Raw genomic sequence first — 17,305 nt, 5'->3', positions numbered from 1 at the left:
TTTACTTTTTTCTATTTACTTCTGGCTTTGTTTGCTTTTCTTTTTCTAGATCCTTTAGTGTAAAATTAGATTGTTTTTGAGATTTTTGTCATTTTTTGAGGTAGGCCTATATTACTATGCATTTCCCTCTTAGGGCCGCTTTCACTGTGCCCCATCAATTTTTGGTGGTTGTGTGTTCATTTTTATTTGTCTGAAGGTATCTTTTGATTTCTTCTTTGACCACATTGTTAACCTGTTCATGTTTAGTTACATGTTATTGAGCTTCCATGTGTTTCTATGTCTTTCAGTTTTTCTCTTGTAATTAATTTCTAGTTTCATACCATTGTCATTCAAGAAGATGTTTGATAAGATTTCAATCTTCTTATGTACACTTTAAAATAGTATATATTCTGCTGCTATGGGGTGACATGCTCTAAAAATAACAATTCATTTTATCTGGTCTAATGTGTCAAGTAAGGGCTGCTGTTTCCTGGTTGATTTTCTGTCTGGAAGATCTATCCGTTGTTGTCAGTGGCTGTTAAATTTCCCTACTATGACTGTGATATTGTCAGTCTCCCACTTTATGTCCATCAAGATTTGCTTTATATACTTATGTGTTCCTATGTTGAGTGCATAAAAGTTTGCAAGGGTTATATGTTCTTGTTGGATTGATTCATTTATCATTATGTGGTGCCCTTTTTCTTATTGTAGCCTTTGTTTTAGAGTCTATTTTGTCTGATATAAGTACTGCTTCCTCAGCTATTTTTATTTCCATTTGCATAAAATATCTTTCCCATCCCTTTCCTTCCAAAAATACATGTGTCTTTAGATCTGAGGTGGGTCTCTTGTAGGCATCATATATAATGGTCTTGTTTTCTTATCCATTCAGCTACCCTGTGTCTTTTGATAGGCATATTTGAGCCATTTACCTTTCAAACGAGTATTGATAGGTATGTACTTATTGCCATTTTATTCTTTATAACTATGTTGAATTTTTTTTTTATTTCTTAAAGAAGATCCTTTAACATTTCTTATAATACTAATTTGATTGTAATGAAACTCCTTTAGTGTTTTCTTGTCTTAGAAGCTCTTTATTTCTCCTTCAGTTTTAAATGATAATGTTGATGGGCAGAGTAGGCTTGGTTGTAGGTCCTTGCTTTTCATCCTTGAATATTTTGGACCAATCCCTTCTGGTCTGAAATGTTTCTGTTCAGACATTAACTGACAGTCTTATGGGAGTTCCCTTGTGGCTAACTGTCTTTCCCTTGCTGCTTTTAAGATTTTCTCTTCTTTAACATTTGCTATTTTAATTATGATGTGTCTTGATGTGGGCCTCTTTAGGTCTGTCTTGTTTGGGACTTTCTGCACTTTCTGAATTTCTGTGTCTTTTTCTTCACCATGTTACAAAAGCTTTCAGTCATTTTTTCAAATAAGTTCTCAACCCTTTATTTTCTTTTTTTTTCTTCTTGTACCCCTTTGATGTGGATATTGTTATGCTTGATGTGGTCCCAGAGTTCTCTTAAACTATCCTCCTTTTTTTTTCCTGCTCCAGTAGGGTGTGTTCTGCTACCTTGTTTCCAAATTGCTGATTTGACCTTCCATTTTATCTAATCTGCTGTTGGTTCCTTTCAGTGTACTCTTCATTTAAGTTATTGTATTTTTTTTTAAAAAAACCTACTTTGATCAAACTTTTTAAAAGATTTTATTTATTTATTTTTAGAGAGGGAAGGGAGGGAGAAAGAGAGAGAGAGAGAAACATCAATGTGCAGTTGCTGGGGGCCATGGCCTGTAACCCAGGCATGTGCCCTGACTGGGAATCAAACCTGCGATGCTTTGGTTCACAGGAGTTATTGTATTTTTAAATTATGACTGTTTTTATGGTTTATATGTCCTTTTTAATGCCATTGAATTTCTCATTAAGTTCCTTGACCATCCTTATAACCATAATTTTGAATTGTGTATTTGGTCATTTGTTTGCCTAAATTTCATTTAGATCTGTTTTTGATTCGTCCTGTTCTTTCATTTGGGACATATATTGTCTCTTTAATTTGGCTGCCACTCTGTGTTTGTTTCTATGTATTAGGCAGATCTGCTAAGTATCTCAGTCTTGATAGTATGACCTTATCTATTTAGTACCACGTGGAGCCCTTTGGAACAGTCTCTCTAATCCCCAGAGCCAAAAGCTCTATGATAGTCCCTGGGTGGGTGGGGGGGTACCCTCCTGTTGTAGTTGAACCTTCATTATTGTTGGCATATCTGTGGGTGGGGTTGACCCCCAGGCTGGCTGGATATGGGCACTGTGCAGGGGCTGACTCACGAAGCAGAATTTTCCCCAGCAGTGTTTGATGCCTACCAAGACCTCCCTTTGGGTATGCTTCTTGTGGAGTTAATCAGGTTATGCTCTGCTGTGTTCTGAAGCCAGCCACCAAAGGAGCTGGTTCTGGGGCCTCTTGTGAAGGACTTTGGCATAGTTTAATGTCAGATTCTGCCTGTGACTGGCCCTAGACTACCTATTGGAAGCTTCAAAGGGATCCATGCTTGGTAACTACCTGTGCTGAATGTGGATGTGTTTGGTAAGGGCTAAGCTATGTACCAAGGCTAGCCACCACTGGTACCAGACTTTAGGCAAGTCAGCAGAAGGCCCAAGGCACCTTAAGACTGGCTACCACCTGCCAGCTACCCATTAAGCTCAAACACTAAATGAGCCTCAGACAGTATCAGACGGTATGGTGAGTTGCATGAAGCAGATTCTCACTGAGTCAGGTAAAGGCAATTATTGTTCACCAGGTTAATACAGATTCAAACTTGAGTCCAGTGCTAGGCTTGAGGTCACTCAGCAAAAGTCTCAGGGTACATTGTGGCCAGCTGGCACCCTCCTGGAGCTTGTGGACTTTGTGTAGAACAAAGTCTCAGGGAGTCATCAGGGTGGAGCATTGGTGTTCATGAGGCTAAAACAGATTAAGATTTGACTGTGGGGAAGGAGGGCTTCACACAGGAAAGATGGTGCCTGTCAGGTGTGAAGTAGATGGATTCAGCCATACAGCTCAGGTTATCTGTATATCTTTGGCATCCCTTAAGCTTGCCCAGAATTCCTGATGAGGTTTTTTGTGTGGGAGGTTTTGTTTGTATCTTTTGTTTGTTTTTAAGAAAAACTGCAGTGGGGGCCCAGACTTTTTGCTGCTGACAGGGTCTATAGCCTTGTGGGAGTTGGGTAGGGGGGGGCCTCAGAGAGTCATCAGGGTGAAGCTAGTGTAGCTACAGAGACTAATGCCAGGTGGAGGGAGTGCTCACTCAACCCAGGAAAGATGCTGTCATGACCAGTGTGGGAGAGGGACTCAGCACAGGGGCATTGGTGGCTATTGCTCCAGCCCTGTCCCCAAAGCCACACAACTCAGTCTCTCCCTGCTTAACTCTGGCACTTTCTGAACCACTGTCCCTCCACCAGAGCCCAGGGTGAGTGTCCGTGAGTGAGAGTTTGTGTGTGGGCCCATTAAGAGGGTGCCTGGTTTCCCAGCAGCTTTCAATATTAATAGGTGGACAGAACGCCCCCAATTTCCACAGCCAGATGTTATTTAGCTTCCTCTTCCTAGCACTGGTACTCTTGGCTCAGGAGCCCGATGTGGAGGTGAGGGAGGTGAGACCACTTGCTCCTCAGGGGGAACCTCTGCAGCTGGGTTATCCCTCCAGATTCTCAACTGCCACACGTGGATGTAGGGTCAGCCAGTTTTGTGTCTGCCTCTCCTACCAGTCTTCTGTATATCCTTAGTTACAAGACTGCTGTTCAGCTAGTATTGAGATGCCTATCCAAGTTGATTGTTTTATAATATAGTTTTCATTTTGATTTGGTCATGGGAAAGATCAATGCAGTTTCCATCTAGTTTACCATCTTGCATTCATCTTAGATTTGGCAATGCTAAAATGTATTACAACAAAAGACCAACTCCTAAATGAAATCAAAACACACAGAGCCATCCAGCAGAAAATATCCTCAATATGTAAAAAAAAATGAACCATACACAGAATATAGACAGAAATTTCATAAATCCAATATTAGAAAAAAGACATTGTAATAGAAAAAAGGGTAAGTAATTAGAATATATAAAATAAGCAATGTAAATCAATAATAAAAACAAAAGGATAACTTAGTTTAATAAAATTAAGTCATTACAAATTATGACAAGGAGATATTTTAAAGCAATGGGACTGCAAAATTTAAGGAGATAGATGACATTTGATTGTGGTGAGGATTAAGGAGGCAAGTGTCCGCATGGACCAGAGGTGGGAGTAAAGTTCATAAGCCCAGTGTGGCCAACTTGGCAGCATTGATTTTGAGCATTTCTAAGAATCTTTTCTAAAGAAATTTTTGTAATATGACGAAATAGAGTTGTAGAGGGCTGTTCATGGAAACATAATGAATTTAGAAAAATTAGAAACAACCTAAATACCCATTAAGAGGGGAACATTTATAAATTATGGTATGTACTTTTATACAACCAATAAAAAGAATAAGGAATAGCCATTCAGACATGGGAAGATATGTCATGAAAAAAGTTGCAGACTAATAAGCATATAATTATTATCCCATTCGCATAAAGTGAAAATACCAGTGTGTGTATACGCAGGCTTCTACATGCGTAACTGCACAGGAAATGTAATATTAGAATGTACCATAAACTGGTACCCTGCTTGCCTCTGGGGAAGGGAGTGTGGGGAGTAGCCCTGAATAGGGGTACTTTTACCCCTTATACAACATGCTTCTTCATTGTTTGAATACTTTATTAATAAATCTACTCACCTGTTAACAGTACAAGAGGAAAGACTGAAAAAATATAGATCCCTGTCATGCAATTAATTTATTATTAATAAGTAGAGGAATTTACACTGTATGAAGTTAATTTGGGAAGTCTGAGAAAGCATCAGTGATTTATATATTTTCCCAGGAGAAGAAAAGTTAGGTAAGGCAAGAGCCATCAAAACAAGAAATAACTAATGAAAATACAGATATCTGATTAATGGGAAAAGCTATTTACTAATTCATTAATTCAACAAATAAGCATAGGGCAAATTTGTGAGCCCTAGAGATACAACAATGAACAAAGCCAAAGACTTGCCCTTATCGAGCATCAATTCTAATGGCCAGGGGTTTGCAGGATGGCAAGGGGTTGGGTGGGTCAGACAGTAAGCAAACAAATGTATATAATGTCAGATGGAGTGAAACCTTCTGATCAAACGTGGGCAAGGAGGCTAAGTGTAAGAAGGTAGGGATTTGTGATTTTGTGTGGCAAGTCAGCAAAGGCCCCACTTATGAGCAGAGACATGAAGGAGGAAACAAGCACCTTCTGGAAGAAGAACTTTGCAAACAGGGAATAGCAGAGGCCTTAAAAGGGGAATCTTCTTTGTGTGTTGGAAATGCAAAGGAGGAAAGAGTGATAGGAGTTCAGGGAAATGAGAAGGGGATTGGGAGATTAATGAAATGCATTTTGTTTATGTGCCAAGTGATTTACATAAATTACATACATTATTTAATCTTCCAAACTCCAGGGAGTTGATAATAATATTTCCACATTCAGGATGAAGAAACTGAATCTCAAAGCAGTTATTTGCCCAAGGCTGCTTGGTCAAGCTGTATTTGAACCTGACTGTCTTTGAATTTGAGAAACAGACCCAGATCTAGAACCGTAGCACCTGGGCCTGTCTGCATTGCAGTAACTATGGAATCAGAGTTTGTAGGCGAGAGGCCCATACTCTGTATTTTTAAAATGTACCTAAATCATATAGATGATTGATCATTCAAATTTAAGAACTAAGTATTTGCTCTAAGCCTGCCCTAGGCAGGTGAGAAGAAGGACATCCCCAAAGGTTGAGCTATTCCACAGTGAGGCCGAGTGGGGCTCAGGTCCAGACCTCCCGACCCTCAGTGTTTCCCAAACTTGGAAGTGCAGCAGAGCAGGACTCCTCAAAGGCCAGTGTGCCTCAGAATCACCTGGGGTCCTGTCCTACTACAGAGGCTGTTCCTACTCCCGGGACTCTACGTTTCAGTCAGCTTCCTAGGGATGACAGTGCTGCTGTTCAGGGGCCACACTTTAACTGGTAACCAGTTAGTTCCCTGGAGAGTTTGTTAGACCTTCTGGGACTTCAACCCTAGTGACAGAAATAGTGTTTATGTGAGTGTGTGATAGTGTTGGAGAAAGAGATGGTGGTGAAGGAGACAAAATGAGAAGAAAAGAAAGTCAACTGATGTGGGCTGAGGATGTCATGAGGTCCCCAAAGCTCAATTCCTAGGTTATATTTACACAGAAAGGGTGAGGAGAAAGCTGAGGCAACCATGCAGGTAACTCAAGTAAAATGTCCCAAAGTTTTTGCTTCACTGATCTGCGTAAGTGGGTATTTTTTCTAATTTGATTAATCTAGATAATTGATATGGGGGAAGTTCTTTAATGACTTCCACACTAGGTCCCCTGGACAGACTGCTTCAGCAGATGAGGAGAGTGCTCATGGTCTTGTTGAAACTGAGCCCTCCTTTCCAGAGGTGTGAGCACTTTACCACCATTCCCACCCGAATCCCTCTCTCTGTGCCAACTTCAGGGACAATTTCTAGTGGCAAATTTGAGCACTGCTTTCCAGGAAAGCCTAATTGTCCAGGCCTGTTCACTGGCCTCCCCCTCTGTGGAAATTCACTTTGCTGCTATGTTGGTCGAAGAGATGCGCCAGGTGAATTCAGATGTTTTGTCTGGATTGTCAGGTGCCCAGTCTGTCTTCCCTCCAGAGAGATAAGGCTACAGTGTCACTGAAGTTGTGTTCATGTGGCTCTTACAGCAGAGGGACTTGCTCTCAAGGCCCTTAACAAGGAGGCTGTGGCCAGGAAGCAAAACTGACTGCATTATGTAAATGTCATCAGCTGTCATCTCTCCTCCAATGTGGCTAGCTCCTGGCTCAGGGTAACGGGGGTGCAAAGGTCACCTGCAAAGTCCCTGAACACCCAGCTTCCTGGGCTCTCCTGGTAGGTCTCTAGTTCTCAGATAGGCTGAGGTTTCTTATAACACAGGTGGTCCAGGACAGTCCACTGGGCAGCCATAGGAGAGGGGCTGTGGAAGTAGCACCATCACTGGACGAGGGCTGTGACTCACCTTGCGTCTCCCTCAGTCCACTCTGAGTCCTCCTGTTTGTCATTAATCTCACTCAGCCTTGCTGCCCATCTATCAAGCAGGATAAGTAACCCTACCTAATTTCATGGCTTTTAATTTAATTACTCAGGTGCTTTGTTTATATCCATCATCTGAAATGAGCTAATCCACACAAGTAGACATCTAAATAAAGCCCCAGAGCAATTTTTAATGTTTTAATTATTGTTACAGAGATATTTCTCAGGGATTCTTTCTAAGAGAAATCTGTTCTTATCTTGGCTTCTTAGGCATGGTATATTTGATATTTTTAACCTTGATTTGATGACTCAAGGTCATTATTATAAACACTGCTTATGGAACATTGCTGAGTTTCAATGATGCTTTGTAAAACTATTGAAGTGCATGGCTATTTGCTTCTGTGAAATATAGCCCCCAGTTGCTATGCTTTTGAGTTGATATGTCTACTTTTTATAGTTTTTTCTTATTTTCTTTTGCTGTCAGGATACCAGTCATCAATTTTTGCTGCAGAAATGTTATTTATCTTTAGTCAACAAATGTCTTCCTCCCAAAGTCTCTGCCCTTTCTACCTCAGCACATCTGTTTCTATCTTGGCAATGGTTCTCAAAGTGGGATTTATTGATCCTGTGAAACATTGATCCCCAAGACCCTTTCATGGGGTCTGTAAGGTCAACACTATTTTCATAGTAATGGTAAGACATTATTTGCTTTTCCAATACACTGCCATTTGTTCTAACGGCACAAAGGCAAAGGTGGGTATGCATGCTGGAATCTTGTACCAGTCAGCTGACCATCATCAAACTCCACTAATCTTTACTGTGGTCCTCACCACCTCACAGTCACCATAAAAAATAATAAGAAGACACACTAATTAATTAATCAATGACCAAAAGCCTTCAGAATGTTCTTGCTGAGGCAGCAAAAATTAATGCTATTGCATTTCAACACTTGAATACATGACTTTTCAATATTGTGTGAAATACAATAGGAGCATGCACAAAGTGCAATGCTTTCTCAAGAAAAAATTTATTGTTAGATTGTTTGAGTTGTGAACTAAAGTAGCTCCACCCTTTTTTTTCAGAGAATCACACTTTTATTGAAAGAACAGTTGATAGAGAAATTATAATGATTCACACTTGGTTAAGGGGCAGGTGTCTTCTTAAAATGAATGTGATTCAGTCATGTGGAGAAAAACAACTGACAGAATCTGTCACCAAAAAATGAATTTGAACTTTCAAGTGGAGATTAGAATTTTGGGAAACTTGTATTTGCTATCATGAGTTTGATAGGCTCTTATTACCTGAAGACTTTTCTGATGAAATGGGTGGTAATGTTAACAGATGTAATTTTTATTTATTTTGTATAATAAAATAGGTCAACATTTGAAAGAGCTTCATATATCAGTGAATGTAAGTTTTCTCAGTAACCAATGATGTTTCACAGTGATGCATAGATAAAAGACACACTCAAAGGGAAAGATAGGACAACGGATTTTAAAGTAACGGGATATAAATGTTCACTTATCAATGTGATTTCAGATTCCACATTGATATTAAGCTTTAAGAAACTACCACTCAACAAATTTTGGTATGCATCGAGTATCTGCAATTACCCGAAAAATCTACTGTAATACATTCTTTTCCACCTGTGTCTTTGTGTGAGGCTGCATTTTCCTGACATGCTTCAACCACAACAAACTGTCACAACGGGTTGAACACGAACTCGGCTATGGAGGTCCGGCTACGGTTAAGGCGGACACTGGCAGTGTTTGTCAAAATGTAAAAACTCCTCTCACTAATTTACCTTTGGGAAAATATTTATTTTCCACAAAAATATGTTACTTATATTAAAATGCAATGAGTTTATTATTATTTTAAAACAAATCATAAAATATTAAAAAATACGGTAAATGTCAATAAGTATGATATAAAAAACAAATTCTTTGGGACTTTAAATAATTTTTTAAGTGTCAATGGTTCCTGAGACCAAAAGTTTGAACAGTGCTATATTATGGTGATTGGTTAACTTTCTCCTCATGTAGCCATGTACCCGTAATGTTGTTTTGGTCAAGGACAGACTGCATATGTGATGGTGGTCTCATGAGATTACCAGGAGCTGAAAATTCTTATCACCTAGTGATGTCAGAGCTATGGTAACATCTTGGCACAGCATGACCAATGTGGCTGTGGTGATGCTGGTGTGAACAAACCCTCTCTGCTGCCAGTCATATAAAGTACAGCCGTCCAATTCTGTAGAGTGCATAATATCTGATAATGACAATACATGACTATGTTACTGGTTTGTGTATTTGCTATCCCATATTTTAGAGCGTACTCTTTCTACCTACAGAAAACTGTGCTGTGAAACAGAGCATCATGTTGTGCTGACAGCAGCCACATTCATCTCATGTTTACTGCATCTCTTGATCACATCCGGTTCTCTTGTGCTTGATTTAATCTTGTGCTGTTTTATACAATGAACTGATGTACACATTTGTAGCCCAGGGGCAATAAGCTAGACCATACAGCCTAGGAGGGCAGTAGGCTAGACCATCTAGGTTTGTGTAAGTGCACTTGATGGTATTTGCACAAAGATGAGGTTGACTGTGGACGTGCTTCTCAGAACATCCCCGTGGTAAAGGAGCACTGTACCGTGTAACATTCATTGCTGCCTCAGAGCCTCATCACGATCATGCAAGGAAAGCTGATGGAGAATTTTCTCATCTTGCTGCAGGGGAAACTGAGGTATCATTTAATTGCCAGCCTTGATTAGAATCCACATTTTTTAGACCTAGGTCAGTGTGTTACCTACCCTCCAGTTAGCCCTGAGAAGGGTTATATAACCAAATCTATGCAACTTTTGTCTGATCTGAGTGTATGTGCAACCTAAGGGGCTCTTTTCTGAGTCTTGCATGCTCTTTGATATGCAGAGTGTATGTCATCTCTCTCTCTCTTTTTCTCTCTCTTTTTTTTTTTTTACCAAATATATTTTTCTACTCAATCCTACCACTGTCACATCCTCAAGTCTCATTTTCTGGGTCCCTTTAGGCCTTTGATTAAGTGGGACCTGACCAGAGAGGCATCCTCTGACAACCCGGGACAGGATAGCTCGTTCTCAGAGCTCTCCACCCTCTCCCCATGCTTGGTTTGTCCCCCTGCATCACTGGCCCAGCAGTTAGCTGACCAGCTCTCCTCACAGGCCTCTCAACCCCTAAGTGTCTGCCCATTCGCTGTCTACCTCCATGCCTAGAACTGTGCTTGGTATGGAGGATATTCGTTGAATGAAGGAATGGATGTCTTGAGATGTTTAGGATGTTTTTTGGAATCTGTGTTCTTGTCAGGTAAGTACCCATCAAGAGAATTCCTGGACAACACTATGTTGTTTACTAGGCAAGTGTCAGGACACTCCCCCAAACAACACAGCAGTGACTGTCCCACTGCTGGAGGGAGGAGCATGTGGGGCTCAGAGCTGCACTACTTCCTAACTGTGACCTGCTCCAGCACCAATTCTGAACCTCAGTTTTTCAAACTATTGCAAAAGTCTGTTCAGTTGCCTTCCATAGTAAGCTGTCTCTGAGACTGAGACAGGATGCAGTTTCTTTTCTTTTTTCTCTTTTCTTTCTTTTGAGAGAGGAGAAGAGAAGGAGAAAAAGAAGGAGATAAACAGCAATGTAAGAGAGAAACATTAATTAGTTACCTCTTGTAACTGTCCCAACTGGGGGCCAAACCAGCAACCTGGAATGTGCCCTGACCAGGAATTGAATTGGCAACTTTTCGCTTTGGGGAACAACACCCAACAAACTGAGTCACACTGGTCAGGGCATGAAATATGAGTTTTATTAGGAGTTTCTTCAGAAACAACAACCATGTAATGGCATGAGCAAGCAGGTCAGGCAGCTGGAGAAGTTGAACTGAACAGCAGCCAGTCATTGAATGCATGCTGCCCTGGGACAGGGCACATGGTTGGGCAGGACAGCTGTCGCCCCAATTCCCTGGGGAAGTTCAGCAGACAGCACTGTGGGCAGCTGAAGGGATAAGCATGTCAATCTAGAGGAGGGAGTCTGGATGGATATGCCACAGCCAGTGCCATAGGAAGGGAAACTGGGAATTTAAGGCAACTGCTTTTCACATAGTAATGGCTTAATACATTTAATTGTTGTTGTTAATTGTTGTTATCATTGTTCTGATATTGCTTCACAGTCATTATTACTGTCTGGTATTGTATTTGTTATTTATTGGCTATCTAATTACTAACTATTCTTCACTAGAAGACAGGAATTTTATATCATTCCTGCAGCATTGTCAGTAATTAACCAGTCCCTGGAACATAGTGGGCACTCAGTAAATATCTGCTGAAGGAGCCCTAGCAGGGGTGGCTCAGTTGGTTGGGCATCATCCCACAAACCAAAAGGTCGCAGGTTCAAATCCTGGTTAGGGCACATGCCTAGGCTGAAGGTTCAGTCCCCGGTTGAGGCATGTGTGAGAAGCAACAGGTTGATGTTTCTCTCACACATTAATGTTTCTCTCTCTCTCTTTTTCTCTTTCCTATCCCCTCTCTCTGGAATCAATAAAAAAGGAAAAAAAAATAAAAGAAGTATTATGAAAAGTATTGCTGCACTGACCAGGTGGGTTCAGTTGGTTGGAGAGTCAGTCCCAGACACCAAAATTTGCAGGTTCAAATCCCAGTCAGGTCACATAGCTTGGTTGCAGTTTGAGCCCCAGTCAGGGCATATGGGAGCCCACTGATGTCTCTTTCTCTCTCTCCACCCTTCCTCCCTCTAAAATTTATCCTTGGATGAAGATTTTTTAAAAAGTGTTGCTTAAATCTTTAACTGGACTATGTTGAACAATACAACAATACTCCAAATTTATTTGATAACTTTCCTCTGACAAGTTCAAAACACACTCACTATTGTTCTATCCTCCACACTTGATGACTTGCATGAATTATGTGTTTTGGAAGTAAGTGGGGCCTCCACCTTCTATGTACAACATGGGTAGAATAATTTGTCATTTGTTCCATAAATGGATGAATAATGTGGTGTGGTTATGAGGGACATGGGCAGACAAAGTCCATTCAGCTATTTTCTGTTGTTACTGAGAACAATGCACTTGCAAACAAGATGCACCACAAGGCTATTTGACTGGAAAGATGGAAATTTCTTTTAATTAAAGTACATAAACTCTAAAATAACTCACTAAAAATAAATTTTTAAAATGTGCAGCCTAGTGTGACCTCTCCTGCCTTAAAATTCCTTTAGCAATTATTAGAATTCTTAGCTGTTTAATTCGTACAGCCTTGGACATCTTTTCTTTTGTTCTGACAAGCTACCTAAATCTTCCATTGTTATTTCACATACGTGTTTGTGTATTGTTTCCTTTATTGCACTGTGTTCTGCTCGAGAGTGGGAACCTGCTTATTTCTAACTAAGAATCATAAAGAGCACAGAAGTTTCTGTAAACCTCCAGGTGCCTGTGTGAGTGCAGAGAAAGGAGGGTGGACACAAGGGGAGGAGAGAAAATGACGGGCTCTCTGAATGAGCCCTGGACTACAGCCCCATGTTCCTACACATCCCCACCCCAACCCCCACCCCCACCCCCACCCCCACCCCAACCCTGAAAGAGCAGCTCAGTTTCTGTAACTTGGTAAATTTTCAATATAGGATTTCATTGCCAGAGAGACTTTTGCTATTTAAAAGCAGGTTTGATAGTCGCTGACCACTAACAGATCTGTTAGATCATCTGGTGTTGGTTCTTTCCTTAATGAAATGTGAGCTCCATGAAGGCAGGGGGTGTAGTGAATACAGTAGGTGATTTTTCAAATAAGGGATATATGAATTAATTTATTTGACAAAGGAGTTCTACAAAGACGATTTTCATCGATGTCTGACAGGCTTAAGACACTTGAACACAAGAGAACTTCCTTTGAATTGGAGATGATTTAAATGTAGGGCGACCGTGTAATGTATTGTGGGCACTGAGATGCTTTTGAATATGAAAGGTGTGATATTCTTCCACAGACATCAGTGATGACCACTTCTAACAGAGCGGGACGTATGTTTTTCTCAGGGACCTCTCAGGAGGGCAAATTTGAAATTTCCCCTTTGGCAGAGGGGATGTTAGGCCCTCTTTGCTTGTGTTCTGTTAAAAGTGGTCGTTACTCGCAGAAAACAGTTCATTTTGGGTCCTGTTGCAGAATACTCATGCCTCCCAATGTTTGGGTATCTAAAGATCTCATTCCTTGGGGGTCTTAATGAAATATTCTGTCAACAGTGCTAAGGTCCTGGCCCTCTGACCCTGAAGAATGCAGAATAAATGGGCTTTCCCTCTAGCAGAGAGAATACCTCTCATATCCCACTTCTGCTACTATTCCCCTCCCAAGCTCTTAACAGAGTACCATGAGAGTGGTATCTGCTCTTCTAAGGGCCACACTGGGACTGAGAAGCAGGGAGTAGGGGGACAACCATCACTGACTCCTGGGGACTTTCCTCTGGGGAGGCAGTGGCTCCGAGTTAGAACACCACTGGCCATAGGATGTAAGTTAGCTCAGTACACTGGGCACTCCAGGCTCATTGCTCAGCATGAGCAAGGCTCCCAACTGATGTGTGTGTGTGACAGAGTATGTGGTCATCTGCAGAATAACAGGATGCTGTGGTGCTGTGCTGAGTTTAAGGAGTTTACACCAAAGTAGGAATGAGATGAGCATGCTAGTGAAACTCCTTTTCATGCTGGTGATAGGGGTGTAGGATTTAAATCAGGCCATTTAAGAACTCACTGTTAAGTTTTAGGAGACAGGCTTGACCTGCAATATAGTCTTATGTGATATATTCTATGATAATGGGGTTACTCTCTGTTCATAAAACTACAAATCTCACAGGAAGAGGGTGAATCAGATGGTATACACTGGCATTGCACATGATTATCGAACTGTACTGGAAAAAAATAGACTGGAAGTCACATTGTTTCTAGGCGGGATGCATACTCACCATGTATGGACATCATGTGTCCCTTTAAGCCACGAAGCTATTTGTGTGCTGCTGTGAATTTCCCACAAGCTGGTCCACTGGGCTTCCCACAGAGGGTTTGACTGGATGTGAGGCAGCCCCTCTCTCCTCTGCCATAGGCCCCATGGAACTGGTTTGATAAAAGTGTAGACCTCACCTCATTTTTGGGGTAGGGGACTATCACCACATCCACAAAGGACCTGGGTGCCAGGTGCCAGCTCCTTCCTATCCGTGTTCTGTCTCCACCCCACTGAGGGGCTGTCCCTATGAGATAGTGGAAGAGGTAATGGGGTGTCCTCACTACAGAGGGGCCACTCATCCAGATGATGTGGTGCTTGGTGGCTCCTGATCAGATGTGAGGCCACTAAAGCCTGAGCTGGAAGCAGGTGGCTGGATACCTGAGGCTAGGCCACCTGCTGGTCCTCATCCCTGCAAATCAGATGTCTAGGACCAAACTTTTATGATGAGTTCCACTGTCGCTGACCTCTTCAAGGACTTAGGCACAAATGCTGACTTACTCCCACCTTAGTTTGCAAGAGCAGGGTATGGCCTGGAGGGAGCTGGGTCTGTAGAGCTGGAAGCAGAAATGAAATGTGACTCTAGTCATATGGAGTCTAAAATTAGAGGTCACACAAATGAGACCGGTATCAAACAGTGTGTGCTTAGGAGGGTTCAATTCAATATTCATTGCACCACTACTATTTACTAGTCCTGGTGTTTTAAACTAACCCCCACCCCGAATAGACAAACAAACAAAAAAACTATGCCATGTGTCATGCCTCGTGTGGAGTGGTCATCTTTTCTTGTTAATCATGTGAAAGTGGGAAAGTGTGATGAGAAAGCAAACCATGAAAATAACTGTTGGCGCACGACTACAATTTCCCTGAGGTCATTTAACGGGGCAGAATTTTCCCCTGGAGCCAGAATCCACTAACCAAGAGCCAAAAGTAATTTTCCTCAGAAAAGCAGTAAGAGTGATAAAATAACTTACAATGTACTTTCCAGAATTTTCCTAGCTCCCCACCCCATTCATGCTATTCCCCTGCTTTGCATGCTATCCCCACTCTGCTGTTGAAATGAAACTATTTCAAAGCCTGCTTCAAACGCTACTCACTACACCTCCCAAGTGCATCTCTTGACCACTCTCCCACAACTAAATAGTATCTAATATTCCCTTTTAGTCCTGAGGAGGGGTTTAAACTCAACTCTTTGTTTTCCTGCTTCTTTAAAACAAAAGCCTTGGTGATAATCATATTCTGGGTGCCTAGCAACTGCTGTGGACCCCACGACACAAAAGTCATTAACAACAGGAGCTAAGAAGCTCAGAACTGAGAATTCACAAAGCCTTATGCCTTTTGGGAATGGGGAAAAGAGAGCCCTTCTGATTCTGTCCAGTCTTCTACAGCTTTTAGAACAAAACATACCTTACTTAGTTTCTCAGTGGACTAGCCTGCCATGTTACAAAGGGACCAGTGGGTTGAACCCGTGACAGTTTAGGAATTTGAAGCCTATCCTCTACGGTGTAGAAATTCAGTGGAGCAGAGTTATAAAAACAGTCTTGAGGATATAAAATACAGCATAGGGAATATAGTCAATAATATTATGATAACTATGTATGGTTCCAAACGGGTACTATACTTGTCTGGGTGGTCACTTGGTAGATTAGGTAAGTATCTAATCACTATGTTATACATCTGAAACTAACATTACTATTGCATGCCAACTGTAACTGAAAAGGAAATTTTTAAGTGGTACGATAAAGATAGAAAACAGTCAGAGAACCTTGATACATCACTCAATTCATAGAACTTTTTATCAAGACTCATTTTGTAACCCCAGCACATCGAAGGAGCACACAAAAACCCTTTTGTTTGTGCTTTTTCTTTCTACACACATTTGCATGAGCTTCTGATGAGACAGGCAGTGCATTCTTCCCACCAAGACTGAAGCACCCGGATGTTCAGAGGTGGAGGTGGAGAGTCCAACAGAGTCAGCCGTCAGAGACACAACCCAGCACCGGAGCTCCTTCACCGCCAGGCCCTGATGCACACAGTAGTCATCATAGCACCGCTGCCGCAGAATATAAGTAGGCAGTAAGGTCTGCGTTGTTCACTCATTTTTACCTATTTGGACTGAAAGCAGCAGAGCTAAGTGTTTCTCCTTCACAGCAGGAGTGCTCGCTACCCAGGCGGCTGACGAGGGTCTCCTTCTGTGCTCTGAGCCTCCTGCAGGAATTCACCTGCTGCCTCCTCCTGTCCTCCCTGTGTCCTGCTTCCTCACATTCCCACTGATGTGGTGTCCTTGCTAATTTGACAAAGTTAACACCTGATTAATAACCACTATGATGGAATAGTTCCTGGATGAGCTGTATCCCCCATTTATAATCTGCTAGTGATTGAAAAATTATGTTCAGTTCAGTAATAACTGATGGAAATGGTCTCTTCTTTTCTGCAGCTGATTGACTTTGTAATTGTGATTTAATAATGTAAATATCACTTATTTTTCTTCTGAAGAGGAGTTGCCTTCTGGTGTTAAACTAAAGAATCTTTAGGCTTTCTTATATCTCAGTTTCTTCTCAGGAGATCACACCTGAGACGCATTCCTTTTTTTGCTATATTTTTTCTTTAAATACACACACAGCACACACACACACACACACTTCGAACACTTTGAATCAATGGTTGGAAGGCAAACATTTTTTTTAATCAGCTATGATTATCAAATATTAAAGCTAACATTATTTTAGAGATCATCTATTCTAATCCATTTATTTCTATGTGAGATGAAACAGGAGGCCCAGAATGGTCAAGTAACTTACTAAATGTACATAGTTAGACAGAGTTCATGGACCTAGGATCGTGCTCTTTGTGAGAAGCCAAGTTTGAAAAGAATGTGTGTGATATCATGATTTATAATAAGAAATATCTGCTTGCTCTTTATCCAGTTTCTGACGCCCAGCTCTTCAAACCCTTGAAATTTCCTGTGATGTTGTGGGGCAAAGGTATCTTTTCTTGTGTTAATGATGTGACTTTTGGAAGCACCTAAGAATGGAGGCTGGTTGCCAGGGGAACCAATTATGTGATTAGAAACTTGAGACTTTCAGTCTCCTGGGGTGGTGTGGGAGAGAGGCTGAAGATTGAGTTCTATCACCAATAGCCAAGGACTTAATCAATTAGGCCTA

The 17,305-nt window shown here is 41.4% G+C and overlaps 1 protein-coding gene across 3 annotated transcripts in view; it reads left to right on the top strand.

The window, feature by feature from the left end:
• The window catches only part of OPCML (opioid binding protein/cell adhesion molecule like), a 1,110,526-nt gene that overhangs the window by 1,048,647 nt on the left and 44,574 nt on the right, over positions 1–17,305 (top strand). The gene's annotated exons all lie outside the window — the stretch shown is intronic.

This window comes from Phyllostomus discolor, chromosome 13 (genome assembly GCF_004126475.2).
Source record: "Phyllostomus discolor isolate MPI-MPIP mPhyDis1 chromosome 13, mPhyDis1.pri.v3, whole genome shotgun sequence".
Classification (NCBI taxonomy): domain Eukaryota; kingdom Metazoa; phylum Chordata; class Mammalia; order Chiroptera; family Phyllostomidae; genus Phyllostomus; species Phyllostomus discolor.
Note: the sequence above shows the minus strand (reverse complement) of the source record. Positions and strands in the feature narration are given on the sequence as shown.